Source organism: Erpetoichthys calabaricus, chromosome 3, assembly GCF_900747795.2.
Source record: "Erpetoichthys calabaricus chromosome 3, fErpCal1.3, whole genome shotgun sequence".
In the NCBI taxonomy this organism is placed as follows: Eukaryota; Metazoa; Chordata; class Cladistia; order Polypteriformes; family Polypteridae; genus Erpetoichthys; species Erpetoichthys calabaricus.
Window position 1 is genome coordinate 124036680 of NC_041396.2, and position 20599 is coordinate 124057278.

Consider the following 20599-nt stretch of genomic DNA (forward strand, 5'->3'; position numbering starts at 1 on the left):
AATGTTCCGATTATGTTAGGAAAATGGGCACTGGTGCAAATGCTGGAAACAATGTTGGAAATTATGTTGGAAACAACATGTTGTATTATATGTATATGCACCCCAACGTACGAAAACTGAATGTAGCACTTTGTTGGTCAGTTAAGGGTTCCAGCATAGCAGATACGACAGAGTGAAGCTTGGCTGAGATATTTCTGACCTGTCGGCCAGTTTTCTGAAAAGTGACAACAGATAGCCTAAACTGACGGGGGGGGGGAGGGGGGAGTTATTTACTGCAAATCCTATGCATTGATCCTCTTTAAAGGGAACTAAAATACAATCTATGCATGGTTAAATAAAAATCTTGAACCTTGAAGGTGAAAGGGCCAAGTATTAAATTGACAACAGAAGCAGAAAGCAGAAGGAAGCATTGAGCTATTTGACTTTGAAGTTTACTATTGGATTATGAGTATTTATAATTTTAGACATTCTTTAGTATCTGGCAAGAACTCAATGTTCCTCTAAAATAAGTGTACAGGGCACTTGCCAACATTTCTATTTAACTCTTGTTTTTTAATCTGTATGAAGAAATATTTCATGGGCTTTTTATTAGTAATTAGCTCTCTGCACTGTGTGTGGCTGATGTTTTTAGTATTGTTTAACAAATCTTAACTCTTTCTGTAATCAACAATACTGTTTACATTTTTAATTACTTTTGCATCTTTTGTATAGCAACACTTGGAAAGAAAATTTCAAATTTCCGAAAAATAAAAAATCTATTTCAGTCATTTAACAAAATTTTAAGATGTATATCTGTCAGTGTAATTTTTCTTCTTTCTTTCCTTCACTAATTCTTTTTTTGTATAAAAATAAACATATTACTTAAACTAAGATAGGAGAAGATTCTGTAAAGGTGACTTTTAAACCTGACTTTTATTAGCCTGGACAAAAATTATTTTCTGTTTCTACCATACTATTCCTCCATTGGAATGGAAGACCATTCTTTTTACTTTCTCGTATACATAGTATAAAGAAAGTGTAGTAATTACGAAATAATTTGACCTTGAGATTTTGATTAATTCAATGCGCTCCTGAAAACGTTTGATCATTTTTGCTAATACGTGTGTGTGTGTGTCTGTGTTTATGTAATGAAACACGATAACATGAGAACACTTTGAGCTAAATGAAATTTGGCATATGGGTGTAATATCAAGATGTTAGTTTTCTCTCAGTTTTTGGGCAACATACATCAACTGTACTTCACCTGACCACTTTTCAAACATTTTCAAATAAACTTGTACATAGTTTAAGTAAACAATTAACTGAAATCATATATAGTCATATGAAAAAGTTTGGGAACCCCCTTAGCCTGCATAATAATTGACTCTGCTTTCAACAAAAAAAGATAACAGTGGTACAGTTAGGTCCATAAATATTTGGACAGAGACAACTTTTTTTCTAATTTTGGTTCTGTACATTACCACAATGAATTTTAAATGAAACAACTCAGATGCAGTTGAAGTGCAGACTTTCAGCTTTAATTCAGTGGGGTGAACAAAACGATTGCATAAAAATGTGAGGCAACTAAAGCATTTTTTTAACACAATCCTTTCATTTCAGGGGCTCAAAAGTAATTGGACAAATTAAATAATTGGAAATAAAATGTTCGTTTCTAATACTTGGTTGAAAACCCTTTGCTGGCAATGACAGCCTGAAGTCTTGAACTCATGGACACCACCAGATGCTGGGTTTCCTCCTTTTTAATCCTCTGCCAGGCCTTTACTGCAGCGGCTTTCAGTTGCTGTTTGTTTGTGGGCCTTTCTGTCTGAAGTTTAGTCTTCAACAAGTGAAATGCATGCTCAATTGGGTTAAGATCAGGTGACTGACTTAGCCATTCAAGAATTTTCCACTTTTTTGCTTTAATAAACTCCTGGGTTGCTTTGGCTGTATGTTTTGGGTCATTGTCCATCTGTATCATGAAACGCTGCCCAATCAATTAGACTGCATTTAGCTGGATTTGAGCAGACAGTATGTCTCTGAACACCTCAGAATTCATTCGGCTGCTTCTGTCCTGTGTCACATCATCAATAAACACTAGTGTCCCAGTGCCACTGGCAGCCATGCACGCCCAAGCCATCACACTGCCTGCACCGTGTTTTACAGATGATGTGGTATGCTTTGGATAATGAACTGTTCCACGCCTTCTCCATACTTTTTTCTTGCCATCATTCTGGTAGAGGTTGATCTTGGTTTCATCTGTCCAAAGAATGTTTTTCCAGAACTCTGCTGGCTTTTTTAGATGTTCTTTAGCAAAGTCCAATCTAGCCTTTCTATTCTTGAGGCTTATGAGTGGCTTGCACCTTGCAGTGCACCCTGCATTTACTTTCATGCAGTCTTCTCTTTATGGTAGACTTGGATATCGAAACGCCTACCCCCTGGAGAGTGTTGTTCACTTGGTTGGCTGTTGTGAATGGGTTTCTCTTCACCATGGAAATGATTCTGCGATCATCCACCACTGTTGTCTTCCGTGGACGTCCAGGTCTTTTTGTGTTGCTGAGTTCACCAGTGCTTGCTTTCTTTCTCAGGATGTACCAAACTGTAGATTTTGCCACTCGTAATATTGTAGCAATTTCTCGGATGGGTTTTTTCTGTTTTTGCAGCTTAAGGATGGCTTCTTTCACCTGCATGGAGAGCTCCTTTGACAGCATGTTGTCTGTTCACAGCAAAATCTTCCACATGCAAGCACCACACCTCAAATCAACTCCAGGCCTTTTATCTGCTTAATTGATATTGACATAACGACGGACTTGCCCACACCTGCCCATGAAATAGCCTTTGAGTCAATTGTCCAATTACTTTTGAGACCCTGAAATGAAAGGATTGTGTTAAAAAAATGCTTTAGTTGCCTCACATTTTTATGCAATTGTTTTGTTCACCCCACTGAATTAAAGCTGAAAGTCTGCACTTCATCTGCATCTGAGTTGTTTCATTTAAAATTCATTGTGGTAATGTACAGAACCAAAATTAGAAAAAAGTTGTCTCTGTCCAAATATTTATGGACCTAACTGTATGTCTTTCATTTCCTAGGAACATCTGAGTACTGGGGTGTTTTCTGAACAAAGATTTTTAGTGAAGCAGTATTTAGTTGTGTGAAATTAAATCAAATATGAAAAACTGGCTGTGCAAAAATTTGGGTCCCCTTGTAATTTTGCTGATTTGAATGCATGTAACTGCTCAATACTGATTACTTGCAACACCAAATTGGTTGGATTAGCTTGTTAAGCCTTGAACTTCATAGACAGGTGTGTCCAATCATGAGAAAAGGTATTTAAGGTGGTCAATTGCAAGTTGTGCTTCCCTTTGACTCTCCTCTGAAGAGTGACAGCATAGGATCCTCAAAGCAACTCTCAAAAGATCTGAAAACAAAGATTGATCAGTATCATGGCTTAGAAGAAGGCTACAAAAAGCTATCTCAGAGGTTTAAACTGTCAGTTGCAACTATAAGGAATGTAATCAGGAAACGGAAGACCACAGGCACAGTTGCTGTTAAACCTAGGTCTGGCAGGCCAAGAAAAATACAGGAGCGGCATATGCGCAGGATTGTGAATGGTTACAGAAAACCCACAGATCACCTCCAAAGACCTGCAAGAACATCTTGCTGCAGATGGTGTATCTGTACATCGTTCTATAATTCAGTGCAATTTGCACAAAGAACATCTGAATGGCAGGGTGATGACAAAGAAGCCCTTTCTGCACTCACGCCACAAACAGAGTCACTTGTTGTATGCAAATGCTCATTTAGACAAGCCAGATTCATTTTGAAACAAAGTGCTTTGGACTGATGAGACAAAAGTTTAGTTATTTGGTCATAACAAAAAGCGCTTTGCATGGCGGAAGAAGAACACCGCATTCCAAGAAAAACACCTGCTACCTACTGTCAAATTTGGTGGAGGTTCCATCATGCTGTGGGGCTGTGTTGCTAGTTCAGGGACTGGGGCCCTTGTTAAAGTCGAGGGCTGGATGAATTCAACCCAATATCAACAAATTCTTCAGGATAATGTTTAAGCATCAGTCACAAAGTTGAAGTTACACAGGGGTTGGATATTCCAACAAGACAATGACCCAAAACACAGTTCTAAATCTACAAAGGCATTCATGCAGAGGGAGAAGTACAATGTTCTGGAATGGCCGTTACAGTCCCCTGACTTGAATATCATCGAAAATCTATGGGATGATTTGAAGCAGGCTGTCCATGCCTGGCAGCCATCAAATTTAACTGAACTGGAGAGATTTTGTATGGAAGAATGGTCAAAAATACCTCCATCCAGAATACTGATACTCATCAAAGGTTATAGGAGGCATCTAGAGGCTGTTATATTTGCAAAAGGAGGCTCAACTAAGTATTGATGTAATATCTCTGTTAAGGTGCCCAAATTTATGCACCTGTCTAATTTTGTTATGATGCATATTGCATATTTTCTGTTAATCCAATAAACTTTATGTCACTGCTGAAATACTACTGTTTTCATAAGGCATGTCATATACAGTATTAAAAGGAAGTTGCTACTTTGAAAGTTCAGCCAATGATAAACAAAAATCCAAAAAATTAAGAGGGGTTCCCAAACTTTTTCATTTGACTGTATAGAAGGTTTTTGTGTTAAATTGCATTATAAGAAGAGAAAAATAATTGATATTTTATATTGTTGTTAGTTAGGGTAAGAAACAGAAAGATATATAATTTCATGTTGATTGGATAACCGGAAATCATACTTTAACAGGTATCAGGACTGTTACATATGCATTACTACCATTATATAAATAGATATAAATAATTTACATTTTTTATGATCATTATTATCGTTCTATATAAAATTTGACCTTGATCAGGTGACTGTAAGTGATATATTACAACTACAAAAAAAGAATCAGATTTGAAATTTCATTTTGATCAGATTACCGGAAGTAGTTCTTTGCCATATAAGCTTCCATTATAAACAAAGATAAGAGGTTGAAATGTTGTAAGAAACACACAGATATGAAGTTTCATTAAAATCGGACAACCTGAAGTGGTATCTACTTTACCTGAACAGGTATAAGGAAAGTTGAGTGGAGAACACCCCAGATTTTTTATGCTTTACGTGTGTTGCTTTACAAAAGACTGGCAAATTAGCACTTATCAACACCCTTAACAAAATAACTAACTATAGTTAGTATATGGTGGTATACTTCTGACGTTTGGTATGGATCATTGTGACACATCTGGTTTAATAAAAGTTTATTGCCTCATAGGATTGATATTTTTATAGGCATCAAATTTGTGTTTACCTTTTTTTTTTACCCAGAACTAGGTATTTTCAAGAATTTACCTCACCACTTTGATTGATTGACATTTCAATATGCTTTCTTGACAGTTGATTCTTTGATACTGTTGAAGCAGGTTTATCTGTTAAAACAGATTAATATAATCTTTTGACACTTTGGTGCTTGTTATTGTTTTTCTTAAGACAAATTGTGTTCCACAATTGTTTTCAGCTATGGTTTTTTGAAATTTAATTTATGCTTTTTTTGGTTTTGTGCTTAACCCTATAATGCCATATGTATTATATTGGATACAGGTATTACAGCGGAGACCCTCACTGTCTTCAAACGTCGTCTGAAGACGCACTTCTTTAAACAGCACTTGGGGGACTAAAGTCCCCATACTCTTTTCTACCCTTTTCTCAAAAAAAAAAAAAAAAAAATTTTTGTACTAACTTACTATTTTCTTCTAGCATGGTTTTGTGTACAACTTGGTCAGCGGTAACTTGTTTAATGACAGTAGATTTAATCCTAGCCTTAAAGACTGAAGAACAGTCGTAGATTACCAAGCACTGTTGTAAGTCGCTCTGGATTAGAGCGTCTGCTAAATGATGTAAATGTAAATGAAATGTAAATTTCTAAGGCCTGTTCCTCATTAACAGGATTAGCATTTTCCTCAAAAACCAGTTGTATACAATAATACAGTCGTCCCTCGCCATATCGTGGTTCACCTATTGCGGCTTCACTGTATCACGGGTTTTTTAAATACAAGTGATCACCCACCTATTGCGGAAGTTATGTTCCAGACCCATCAGCAATAGGTAAAAATCCGCGATATAGAAAGACCATATAAATAAACATTTTTATAGTTTAAGCCTTAAAATATCCATCCTACATGCTTTAAACACATGTAAACTTATAATACACACTTTGTTAACACATATGATATGTGAATGTCGGGCTAAGGATATGAGTAACATCTCACTATTATAAAACATTTTAACTTGACACAAGACAAGGCAGTGAGACAGGAAAATAGGTGCTCTACAGGCTTTTAAATTGTTGACACGCAGAGCGACAAGCAGCACAAAGCCAGCACAAAGTCCACTTCTCCTTAGCGGTCATTCAGCTCCCCACCCCCTTGACAACGCGAAGTGGCAGGAGCGTACTGCACCTCTGGGGAGGGGGGTTTGAGTGAACGTGAGTTCAGCCCTCACACACCCCCACTCCTCCTCCTCCTTCAGAACGCGCAGAGCGTCAAGTAGGCATTTTGGCAGAAGCAGCACAAAGTCCATTTCTGCTCAGCGTGAGTTCAGCTGCCCTCCCTTCACAAAGCGAGTGGCAGACACATCGACGTCTGATCGCTGCATGTAGTGTTGCTCTGCGGTGTTTAAGAATGTAGAAAGTGTTTAAGAGCATAGGAAGTGTTTATATGAGTGTGGGAAAGGTTAATAAGAGTGTGGGAAGGGTTTATAAAGCCTTAAAATATATATAAACTAGCAAAATACCCGCGCTTCGCAGCGGAGAAGTACTGTGTTAAAGAGGTTATGTAAACATATATATACATAAACATAGTGTATATACATAAATATATACATATACACATCCACATATATATACATATATCAACATATATATACACATACATATATATATATATATATATATATATATATATATATATATATATATACACACACATGCAGACACATATACATATATATATACATATGCATATTTGTATATCTACATATATATACACATATATACATATACATATTTTTATATCTACATATATATAAACATATATACATATATATACATATTTGTATATCTACATACATACACATATATCTATCTATCTATATATATATATATATATATATATATATATATATATACATATATATATACACACATATATATATACACATACATATATATATATATATATATATATATATATATATATATATATAGCTGATTAGCCAGTGGATTCGCTCACTGAGTGCAAGAGAAAAAAATAAAATGTATGTATAAAATAAGTTAAATTGCCAAATTTTTTTTTCCACAAATAAAGAGCACTTACAATAACATAGAAATCAATATAAACAACATTAACATCATTATCATTTGAGAATATGAAGTAATATATAAGAAGCACATTGCATATAAATATAAATTATTAAACATTAAAATGTTCTTCTATAAAACAGTACCGTGGCTATTAGTTTGTCTGTCCAGGATTTTAAATCAGCTGTAGCTCGCAAACCGTTTCACCTATTGACTTGAAATTTGGTACACAGATACTACGTCATGTCTACTATTCGCTTTCCCACACATATGAACACACATATATATATATATATATATATATATATATATATATATATATATATATATATATACACACATACATATACACACACATACACATATATACATATACATACATAGTGCGTTGCAACACGGGCTGTGATTGTTACATGGGAGGGAGACGACAAATCACAGCTTCCCGCTTTGTAATCGGGCTTGTGATTGCTGCTTTGACGGATGTCCAGATCCCACAGTATTTCCCCTTAGGAGAGGCGTTAGGCAAGTGTAATTGAATAGCGGTGGTGCAAGTTATTACTCTTTTTATCTTTATTTTATTTTATTGTAGAATCAACTCACAGCTGCGCGCACCAGTGCGTGCGTGGCGGATGCGTACCGCTGACGTTTTCATTGTCTACCACCTTCGCTAATCATTCTTGAGGCAGATTGAAGACTTAAGTGCCAGCTTAACTGAAAAATTAAAGAAAACATACTAAGTTTTAAAAGAAATCAGTTTTAACGGGAAAAGATGCCGACGAAAGAAGAGAAGCAGCGGGACGCTAGGGTCAAGAGCTGCTCATTAAGCAGCAAGCGCATCAACCTCTGAGCAAACGAATGGTAAACGTACAGAGAAAGAGGATAAATACTATGAATGGTCATGTCAAGTGTATTCACTCCACGTTATCGTGGAGTGCGGTGTTACTGGTATTTTGATAAAAGAATCTGAATAACATATAAGAATCGTATAAATTATTAAACAGTAAAACATTAACATTTAAGAAGTAAAGATACATTGAGTACTACTGTAGTGCTTTCGGGTATAGTACATTTTTTGTTTGCCCATTACATGCATAAATGTATAAATTTTTTGGTGTACCTACCCAAGAACAGGCGACATGACCCGGCAGTTAAAAATTTATCGCTCCAGCAATTTTAACTCTGTTACAAAGTCATCTAATATGGTATTGCAAACGGCAGCGGGAGCGTTTCTATAAAGTCAATTTAAACTTACTGTTTACACCGTGCTTTGAAGATGCATAGTATGCGACACGTGTTTCGCCGTAATTGTGGGCTCATCAGGAGTACACAGTCACTGCACTCCCTTACGGGAATCGATCCTCGGACGTAGAGGCGAAGCCCCTAACGTTGTGCCACGGCGTGAGGTTCGTTCATTTGACAGCATGTAGATCGGGGTAATTACATTGCAGGCATTCGTAGTGTGATTCACAATCTGATTGTATGGGTGGTTACCTACCAGGTAACGCTTGTGGTTGGTGAGCAAGTCGGCTAACTTCTGCCACGGTGCCCTCTTTCAGTTGCGAGAAGCAGATCATACAATGGTTGAAATAGTTTAATATATATAGCAAAATCACCGCGCTTCGCAGGGGCGAATATGGTATTGCAAACGGCAGCGTTTGTATAAACTTAAAGTTACGGTTTATACCGTGCCTTGTTTCATATTCTTTTCCTACCTTATCAATTGTGTAATGTGTTTTTTGAACAGGTTTGATTAATGCAAGTGATCACTCCTGCTGCGTTCAGTCACTTCACGTGAGCCACTCTCTTGTGTGATGTTGCGATGTCCACGGGTTTATTTAATGTTAGCTAAGACCCGGCAGTTAAAAGTTTCTCGCTACAGCAATTTTAACTCTGTTACAAAGTGATGCAAACTCTCGTTTATACCTCGTGTCTTCTCATTAAACTTGTATCTCGCGAATATGGCATTGCAAACGGCAGCGGGAGCGTTTCTATAAAGTTAAGGTTACGGTTTACACCGTGCTTTTTTATACCTCGTGTCTTCTCATTAAACTTGTATCTCGCGAATATGGTATTGCAAACGGCAGCGGGAGCGTTTCTATACAGTTAATTTAGACTTACGGTTTACACCGTGCTTTTTTATACCTCGTGTCTTATGAAGATGCTTGTATGCGTCACTCACTCGCTTCTTATTGTTTCGCTGCCTTGTCAATTGTGTAATGAATGTTTTCTTCTGCGCTCTTTGGGGCTCCTCCTTCTTTTCTACGTACTGAGTTCACAGTCAGTTCACGTGATTACGTGGGAGGCGTGATGACGCGACACGCAACTCAGTCTCCTACGGCCATCTTGCTGCCTACCATTACAGTATATGGACAAAAAAGAGGTTCCAGTTATGACCATTACGCGTATAATTTTGAAATGAAAACTGCCTAACTTTTGTAAGTAAGCTGTAAGGAATGAGCCTGCCAAATTTCAGCCTTCCACCTACACGGGAAGTTGGAGAATTAGTGATGAGTCAGTCAGTCAGTCAGTAAGTGAGTGAGTCAGTCAGTCAGTCAGTCAGTGAGGGCTTTGCCTTTTATTATAATAGATAATAAAATAAATATAGGTCACTACTTCGCGGATTTTCACCTATCGCGGGGGGCTCTGGAACGTAACCCCCGCGATAGGTGAGGGATGACTGTGTACATGTTTTCTCCCCCTGGTGGATGATCTATGCATCACAGGTGGCAAAGGCCACTTTTTTTTCAAGAATCCAAGATGGCCGCATGCTAGGTGGAAGTTACCAGCATTTTGAAGTGATAAGATGCCCTCATTTTGAAACAGTTACAGTAAGCGAAATGAAAAATAATGTGATTATATTTCAAAATAAGTCTTTACTAGGGTGAAACCGCTCATCATAACTTAATTTTTCATTAAATAATTTATAGAAAAACTGTGAGGAAAAGGTGTGAATCAAATATGATACTATGGGTATATAAATGTATTTCATGGGTCAGTGCATCAGTTGTTGTTTTAGTGCATTTCTTGATTAAATTCGTATTATATGTACAGTAATTCAAACTGCACTAAATATATTATTCAATTTAAGCTTGAATATTTCTTTCAGTGTATATTTTGAGTATAATTTTATGTTTATGTCAGTTGTAAATAGTCAGTATATTATTTGTAAATGTAACAATGTATTGTTTGTTTGATTATGATTTGAATATTTAGATGGCAAAGAAGTACAATGTAGAAAATGTTTTAAATATGATAATTGATGGAAATTCAAGTGACATAGAACAGTTAGGGGAGGTAGATGACGATGGTAGTGATGAGGAATGGACTCCTAAGGTAATGGCTGCTACAGAGGGATCAGATAGTAGTGGTGAAGAAGATGAACCTGTAGATAAAACAGACACACCAGTAACGCCAAAACAGAGCACACAAAGCATTCAGCAAAGGGCAAAGTAAAAAAGAAAGAGTACAGATGGAGAAAAGTGCCATTTAAAAGTCCAAGTGTTGATTTTGATAGACATGTTGAGGACTTCTCTACAGAAAGGTCAGAGTGGACACCATACATGTGTTTCAAGCAGTTTGTTACTGATGAAATGATTCAGGATATTGCACAACAAACTAACTTATACAGTGTACAGAAACTGGGAACATCAGTAAATACAACACCCAAAGAAATTGAACAGGTTCTTGGCATGTACATGCACATGGGGCTGGTACAGATGCCCAATGAAAGAGCCTATTGGGAGATGGAGACAAGGTACCCCACAGTGTGTGATGTGATGTCTCGAGAATGATTCCTTAAATTGCTGACACTGATTCATTTTCAAGACAACCTCAGTGTGTCTTACGACCAGAAGAAAGACAAACTGTGGAAAATTAGACCATGGTTAGAAAAACTGCGCCAACAGTTTCTTCTCATGCCTCCTGAAGAATTTCATGCGGTGGATGAAGTAATGGTGCCTTTTAAAGGTAAGTCTAACCTGCGTGTTTACATGCCATCCATACCTCACAAATGGGGGTTCAAGATGTGGGCAAATGCTGGACAAAATGGGTTTCTGTATGATTTTGCTGTCTGCCAAGGTGCGGAAAATCCAGATAAGGAGAAATCTGATGTTGGTGTTTCCAGAGATGTTATCCTGAAATTGACCTCAACCCTTCCAGCAGGACAAAATCACAAGGTTTTTTCTGACAATTATTTTACATCAGTACCTCGGGTGGATCACCTGAAAGAACGAGGACTCTACTATTTGGGAACAGTTCGAATGAACAGGGTAAAGAACTGCAGTATGATGGAAGAAAATGATTTGAAGAAAAAAGGAAAGAGAGTCATGGAATTTCAGAGTGAATCAGAAAAACACTATCATTGTGAGATGGTGTGACAACAAGGTGTGAACCTACTCTTCTCATTTGTTGAAGTTGAACCAGTGACAAATGTGAAACGCTGGGATCAAAAATCCAAAATGTACATAATGGTGCCAAGACCCGCTATTGTGGAGACATACAACAAATATATGGGTGGTGTTGACCTTCTTGACATGTTGTCTGCTCTTTACAAGTTCTCCTTTAGATCCAGAAGATGGTATCTGTACATTTGGTGGCACACTGTCACTGCGGCAGTCATAAATGCATGGAATCTTTACAAGAGAGACCGGAAAGAACTGGAACTTAGGAAGAAACCAATGCCATTGTGAAAATTTCAAGCTTCTGTTGGGACTTCTTTTACAAGCGCAGGAAAAGGCAAAATCCGGTATGGCAGACCACTGTCCTCTCCAGAACACGATAAAATATCCCCACGTAAAAGACGAGCTGTTGATGTACCCCCTGATGTGAGAAAGGATGGCATTGACCATTTACCAACTTGGAAAACCAGACAGAGGTGCAAGCACTGCCCAGGAAGTCACTTCTCACATGTCTACTGTGAGAATTGCAAAGTCGACCTTTGTCTAAACAAAGACAGAAACTGTTTTTTGGCATTTCATGAAACATAAACAAGTTGCCAAATATACTTTACACACAGTGTAAAGTACTAAACCTGTTGTAAAAAGTTGTTAAATGATGTAAAACATATTTGTGTGTGCTAAGGTTTTTCTAAAGGCACACAGTTTTTGGTTGACTTGAAACGCCTGGTGTTTCAAATGTGATACAAAAAAAAAATATATCATATTTCCAGGTCATATTAAAAAAAATTTGTTTTTGAACTCTCAAAAGGATTCAATAAACAGTTCAGTCTTGAAAAAACAGAATTTTCTGACTATTCATTCATATAGCAGGCTTTATAGGGTTAAAATTCATTACTTTTTGTGATTTAATACTGTTTGTGAAATTTTCTTCATTGTTCTTGTTCTGAATTTCCACAAAGGTTATTAATTTATTGGTGAAATTACACAACTTAGTGTTAGTGTTTGTGTTCAATACCTATAACGTATGATTGGCTACATACTGTATGAACACTAACAGTTTGTAAGTTTGTTTTTCATTGTTACACGTTATTTTTGTCAATGAAAGAAATTTGTTTTACCGGTAATTACTGTGTTTGTTTGAACTAATTTAATAAATTATGATCAATTAAATTATTGTTTTATAATTTTTCTGGTAAGAGATCATTTTTAATTACAGTATAGATATTCTTTAAAATTTAAAATTTACCTACTGTACCTTTCTGATTTGCACTACGCATTTACTTCTTTCTCCTTACGTTAAATTCCACGAATTTTATTTCATATATGTTTTGATCTTTCATCAGTTTTGTAATGTTTGCGAATTAATTGACATTGATTCTCATTTTCCATATTTTTTGGATTGCCTGAACTTTTTTTATTACCTACATTTTAATTTTTTGTTTGAAAATGAGAGTTAAAAAGCAGACAGCATCACAGAAGGAAATTAATCAGCTGCATACATTTTTACGCTCTGATTTTTCATATAAGCAAAATGAAATTACAGAGCTAGAATAGTATATAATTTTTGGAATATCTAATTATTCATCTTATTTAGTAACAGTTTATTAATTACGTTGCACGTATTATTATTTTTAGCTGTTATTTAACTTCTCAACAAGCAAAGAATTACATGGTACAAACACAAAATAACATAATTGCAAATTTATCTAATCAGGTAAAAGAACTATCAAATAAACTTGAAATTTGAATAGGTACATGTTTTGTTTCACAAGTTGATATATTAATACAATTATTATATTATCTCTATGTGTATGAGAAAGTCGAGTGGAGAACACTCCAGATTTTTGACATAGATAATACCATCTCTGTGAATCTGGGACACTCCATGTTAGATCATACAAAGTTTCATTCAGCATCTCCAGTTGTTCTAATGTACTGTGTCTCAATGGTCACTCAAAACAAGGATTGCACCCATTAAGGTTATACAGTGTGTGTGACTTTGTGTTAAATGTCTGAAGAGTCCAATTCTCAAGCCCAGACCTTTGGAAGAGTGGAAGCAAAAGGTTCTGTTTTTTCTAAAACTTCTGTAAATCTGGTTTCTTCACTCTCTCAGTCATTCATCATCTCTAATCTTCTTCCTCCTTGGGGATGAAGTGCCACTTGAGGAATCTATAAGGCACTACTGGGAATATGATTTTGCTCCAAACGTTTCCTTGATAAGCCTCAAGAGCGTCTTTGAAACTGTTCATTTGTTCACTTACTTTAATTTACAAATGAGATATTTCCTTAATAAACTTGTTAGCATGGATATGTTTGTAATGTACAGAAAGAAATATTTAGAATATTTGCTGTTTCACTTTCTGTATGATTTGCTTCACTCTGGCTTTTAAAATATTTCACTTCGTCTTTTAAAGTTCTGCTAGAGTTCAGATTGTAGATAAGTCTTTTATGGTAGTCTTTTGCATTTTCAGCTATATTTTTCAGATGATGTCTTTTGGCATTTCTGAAATATTCCATCTGTGGATAAAATTATATAATATTGCAGAATGCCCAGAATGGGGGGTAGCTGGTCAGGTTACATAGGTCTTGTCTGTGTAACAGAATGTAGACTAGTGTTGGATTGGTTCTAAAATTTTGACTTTGGTATAAGCTTTCAGATCTCCCCCCACCTCGTCTCATTTTTGCTTAAAATTCCCCAAAACCCGCAAACATAAGCAATTCCCTTGTATGCCCCACTGTGGATATTATTAAACTGAGTCTGCAGAGCATTTATATAAATTTATTAGTTTAAAGAGTGCTTCCCAATCACATTACTCCCTTTGTATGCTGCACTTTGTAAATCACGAATAGGAACAGGACCGCGTCCACCTTGGACTCTCCAGCATGTTTATATAAATATATTAGTTTGAAGATCATTTCCACAATGGTGATTCTAGCTAGCTGTAATATGTATAATAAATAAAAAGAAGCTGAAGACCATGGGTTCACTTTGGAGTTCTGATAGCACTAATAAATAACAGCACGACATGCTTGAAAACAAGCATTTATTTCCAATACTGTAATTAACAAAATGCTGTAACTGTACCGTTTTATAAATTGGGGTTTTCAGTTATTTTTCAGTACTGGTATACCAAGCAACCCTACTGCTGACCCCCTACAGATTAACTTTTTTTGGGGGATGCTGCTGATTGGTGTTATTGTTTTCTTTACCAATTATCTCATTGATAATATTAGTAGACCAATATTGTTAGAATCCATGTATGTTAATGAGATTGAAATTGCTTAGTTTTATTGAGTGTTTAACCAAATCTGTGTATGTGTATGTATGCCTATTATATATTTTATACAATTTTGTATGATTGAGGAGTCATAAGCCTAGGCAATTATAGCTAAAATATTTTCACTAGATTGAGGAGTAAAGAACTTGTCCAGGTATTTTTGTGCTAATTTTAAATTCATATTTGAATATTATAAATTACTAGGGGGCTTCGCTCGCCAACCCCCATATTTGGTTTTCCGGATACACACTTTTAAGATTTTTTTTTCTTTGAATTGTTGCTATTTCATTAGTTTCACTTTTATTTCTGAACTTCTGTAAAAACAATATTTGTAATCTTGCGAGTCCCAATATGCTGAATCTTTTTAATGAGGTCAGGATAGGTTTTTCTGTTTGGAATTTCAGCACAGACAAAACGATCTACATCATCAGCAGTTAATAATTTTTTTTTTACAAATAAGTTGTTCAGTTTCTTTAGTTGTTAAGATGTTAAGTTCTGTATGTAGGGCCTGCCTTTTCCTGTGGAGAACTTCATTTGGACGCCTGGCTTGTTCTTCATCTATTCTAGTAATTTCATTTCTTAGCTCTGACACTTTCTTGGTTTCTAATTTATTTCTGTGGGAGAGATATGAAATAATCTGTCCTCTTAAGAAGGCCTTTAGAGTTTCCCAGAGTGTTCCTGCAGAGACCTCTGTGGACGTGTTTGTCTCTAGGAAGAAGCTGATTTGTTTAGATATAAATTCTGTGCAGTTCTCGTCTGCCAATAAAAGAGGGTTAAGACGCCATCTGCGAGGTGAGTATGAGGGGCTTATTGATTTTAGCTCCAAGACTAGAGGGGCATGGTCAGAGATAACAATTGTGTTAAATTTGCATGATTTAATTGTAGGCAGGAAATTATTATCTATAAAAAAATAATCAATTCTTGAGTAGCTATAATGCACTGGTGAGTAGAACGAATATGTTCTTGAGTTTGGGTTAAGAAACCTCCAAGGGTCTGACAAGTTGTGATCATTCAAAAACTGTGTAATTATCTTTGCAGTATTAGATGTCGTCCCCCCTGTCACAGGAGTCCTATCTAAGAGTGGATTTAAAACACAATTAAAGTCCCCAGCCATTATAATTTTATGAGTGTTCACATTGGGAATGGATGCAAATAGATTTTGCATGAATTCCTTATCATCAACATTGGGTGCATAAACATTTATCAAAATCATTTTACTGTTATATAAGTTGCCCATGACCATCACATATCTCCCTTCAGGGTCCGACACTACATCTGATGCTACAAATGGAACTGCTCTATGTATGAGAATTCCCACCCCTCTAGTTTTCTTTATAAAGCTAGAATGGAACAATTGGCCAGTCCAGTCTTTTTGTAATCTGAACTGATCCTTGGTTAGTAAGTGGGTCTCCTGTAGAAATACTATTTTAGCGTTTAAGCCTGTTAGGTGAGAGCATACTTTCTTTCTTTTTAATTCGTGATTCAGGCCTTTAACATTCCAGCTCACAAAGTTAACTGTCCCATCATGGAGACATTGATTCTGAGTTTTTAATGTCATTTATAGTTTTAATTGGTAATATGGCAGTTTTAATCTTAGTTTCAAGATTCCCCATGAGTTATTGCATTTTAGCCTATTGTTGCATTGATATCTATAATTATAAGAATTACAAGAATAGATTAGATATAACCTGCTCTCCTTCTCTCCCCCCTTTATCCCCCCACCCCCCCATTTTGCCTCCCCACATGAGGCTAGATCCCACTTCGCGATGTTCCAGTCCTCTGACATACGAAGAGACAGAGCACGTCCAAAACAAAACAAACCCCATCCTGCAACGGTGTTACAGAAGTAAAACAGAGATATCTTTTGCAGTTAAATTCTTAATACTATCTGCCGAAGATGTTCTCATTAACAATATTTAAGCTGAAATAATCTTCAGCACTTTTAAGTTAAGATATTAAGATTAAAAAAAAAAAAGAAAACAACCCTGGGAATGATTTTAAAAACTAGTCTAGGATAAACCTGGTAATTCCTACTGTAATAGTATAATGGTAATAGTATAGATAGTAGAAAAAGCAATAAACCAAGGGTATGAAGTTAAACAGTCTACTTTAAGGTATAGTAAAATAAAAAAAAAAACAAAAAAAAAAAACCGAATCCTACTTTAATTACTTCCACATTTTCACACTCACGTCTATAACTGATTAAAACATAAACATATAAAGTCCAGATAAAGAAAGAAAAAAAAAAAAAAGGGATGTATAATTATAATACCAGTCTCTTTAAACATGGATCCAGAGAGCAGATCATAGGTCCTTCCCGTGCCTTGATAGAATACGGCTCCTTATTAACTTTCAAAAAAGTGTCGGAAACAGCTTCTTTAGTTCTTTTTCAGCTTCTTCTTTGCTTAAGAAAATATAATGTTGATCTTGAACTTCCACTTTAAGTTTGGCGGGATACAGGAGGTTGTATTTGATATCGGCTTTCCGTAGCAACTTTTTAATGTCGATGTAGGATCTGCGTTTTGCAGCTGTTGATGGTGAGAAGTCGGGAAAAATACGAATAAGATTATTTTCGAATATAATCTCTTGCTTGCGTCTGAGATGTGCCATCACATCAAGCTTACATCGTAGTCGCTCGAAGCAGACAATAAAAGACCTAGGTTTAAAGGCGCTTGGTATCTTTGTGCGATAAGCCGTGGCTATCTCAATGTCGAGTTTAAAGTCATCTCCAATTATTTTAGACAGTAATTCTACTGCATATTTCACTGGGCTTGAGCTTTCTCGTTTCTCAGGTATACCCTCAATTCTTATATTATTTCTTCTGCACCCATCCTCCAGGGCTGCAAGTCTGTCTCCAAGTTTTTTGCATTCCGAGTTCGCAGCTGTGGCTTTTTCATCGGCGTTAGACGCCAGTTGTTCCGCTGTTTCCACTCGAGCCGTGAGTCCCTGCTTAACGTCTTACAGCTGATCTGAAACGTCATTAATATGGTCATCAAGCCTTTTCAGTTTGGAATTAGTTTCTTCAATGTGTTCCACTAATTTCTCCAACATGCCTTTAAAGTTCACGTCAAAATGTTTAAATAGACGCGTTTCCTTATCTTTGTTATCCTTCTTGAGCTCAATGGCCACCTTCTTAAAATCATTCGTGTTATCTTTCTTAAGCTCATTCATGGCCATAACCATGGCAGTGGCCAGTGTAGCAATCATCTCTTTCAGTTCAGTTTTCAGTTCAGACAGTTCGCTTCGGCTTTTGTGCTCCGCGAGTGGAAATGCAGCTCCTGTTACAGCAGGCGCTGCGGGCTCACGATGAGTAGATGAGAGCACGTCCTGCAGAGCCCTTTCTAGTCTCGAATGATCCTCAGAAATCGGCGATCCATCGCGACCTGTATCACTTGCACCTTCGCTCCCATTTTCACTCTCGACTGGAGACGATACAATGGAGCGGGGTCCCAGGAATTCTGCGCATTCGTCTACCTGTTCCAGGTCAGTCTCCGTGAGGCCATACCTTGCCCTTGCACTCAGGCCAGAAGTCTGTCCAGACTTTGATACAGCTTTAAGTTTCTTTTCCGGTTCTTTCTGACTTTTCTTCTTGCTACTCATGCTTGTATATTGTAGTGGAAGTTCCTTGGTCGGGTTAAATACAGGATACCTCTAAATAATATGAAATACGTGGGAAAATAAAGCCGCTGCTAGCGGAGCTCTGCTTCAGACATCCATCTCCTATAAACGGACAAAACCAAAATAATTTTTTTTTACAAAGTAAAAAAGTAAGTAGAGTTCTGCATTGGACTCCTGTCTGTAAAGTCGTGCTTTATTCCTCTCACCATTCCAAAAGTACATGGGGTTACCAAGGTGATACCCCAGCTTTTATCTATGTTTTTGTACAAGGGCTAAACAGAACGTTTTTGACTCCTGGGGTAAATTTAGGTTTTTAAATAAGCAGACAGATAAATATATATACATGAACAAAGTAACCAATAAATGCATGTGCGGTAAACTCCGTTTTTGAAATTCTCAAGATTCTTTATTTGTCACATGCCTAGTTATACAGGACAACACGCAGTGAAATGCATCCTGATCCGCTTATCAAAAACTGTGCAAAGTTAGAAGAATATCAGTTAGATTAACAAAAAGTAATAGATTGAAAGATAACAGTATAGTAGAACATAATAAATAAGTAAAATTATGTGAATAAAGTAGAATTAACTGTTAAGGTGCAATAGTGTAGTAATTATTGTGCAAAACCAAAGTTAGACTGGTGCATAGTTAAATGAGGAAGTTTGTTTGTTTGCGCTACTGCGATCTTTACTTTTTTATATTTTCTAATTTCCTACTTCATATCCTTTAACTTTCTCCACATGTGTATAGCACCAAGGTTTTCTTTTTTTTTTTTTGAGCCTTTCTAATTTCCCTAGTTTCATAGTCTCTAACCTGCTCTGCATGTGTTTATTTATTTATTTTTTTATTTTATTAATTTTCATTGTAATCATTCCATACAAACAGATCAATTTATAACCCAACAAAATTGAAGACAAATCAAACCCCAACCCTGAGAAGGAGAGCTTAGCTAAAGGAAAATTGCTTAAGGCTTTTTAATAAGGCAACATTAAACAAAAGAAAGGGAGAAGTAAATATATATGTAAATAAGAGATGGAGAAGGGAGTTAAATGCGGTAATAGTTATTTCTCTTATTCTAAAATAATATTGATTAAATCCTGCCAGGTTTTGAAAAAATTTTGTACAGATCCTCTAACTGAGAATTTGATTTTTTCCAATTTCAAATAATATAAAACATCGGTTTCCCACTGACTTATAAGAGGAGAATTAGTGTGTTTAGCGCCAACGTTTGTAAACGTCTTTATGAAGTTCTACTTTGTCTTTTACTCACTGTCATTTAATTTTGAGCCGGATTGGACATGCTTTTTTTTCAGTTCCACTTGTTCCGGGCTGATAATTACTCTCCTTATTTTCTGAATTTGCACCTCGATTATTCTTTTTTGCTCTTTTTTCTGTCCAACGCATTTGAGTCTGTTTTCTCCACGCTGCTTTCTTCTTCGCTTATAAGTCGACATTTAATTTATAACGTACTGCCCTTATATGCTTTATATGCGCTGATAGCCCTGGATCTGTGTGTGCTCAAATTCTTCACAAGACTGAATGTTTTGCTGCCTATTGTCCTATTTGATAGATTGTAAGTAGGGTGTGTCTTTGGTCTTGCGGGTCTTTAAAATGTCTCCAGAGAAGATCATGTATCATAGACTTGCTTTTTGCTTTCCAGGACAGGATTTCTTTTTATAATAGATAGATTTGTTTTGGTAAATTAACCACTTTCACCCCACAAGGTATTTACTTATTAGACATCTTCTTAAACTTGTATTACATATTAATTATACTGTTAAAAGAATTCCTAAATATTATCAAAAACTTGGCCTTAACTTGGCGACAACATAGCTTGTAGTCAAAATCGTGGTATATTTTCTTAACTGTTAAATTAATATAAAGAGTTTATGATTTTCTTTTGAGTAAATTTAGCTGGAGAAAAATCCAGGACTTTAAATACAGAACTTCACTGAA

At 36.2% G+C, this 20599-nt stretch overlaps 1 protein-coding gene across 1 annotated transcript in view; it reads left to right on the top strand.

The window, feature by feature from the left end:
• LOC114649345 (kinesin-like protein KIF13B) overlaps positions 1-20599 on the top strand; it is a 664407-nt gene that overhangs the window by 436137 nt on the left and 207671 nt on the right. The window lies entirely within an intron of this gene.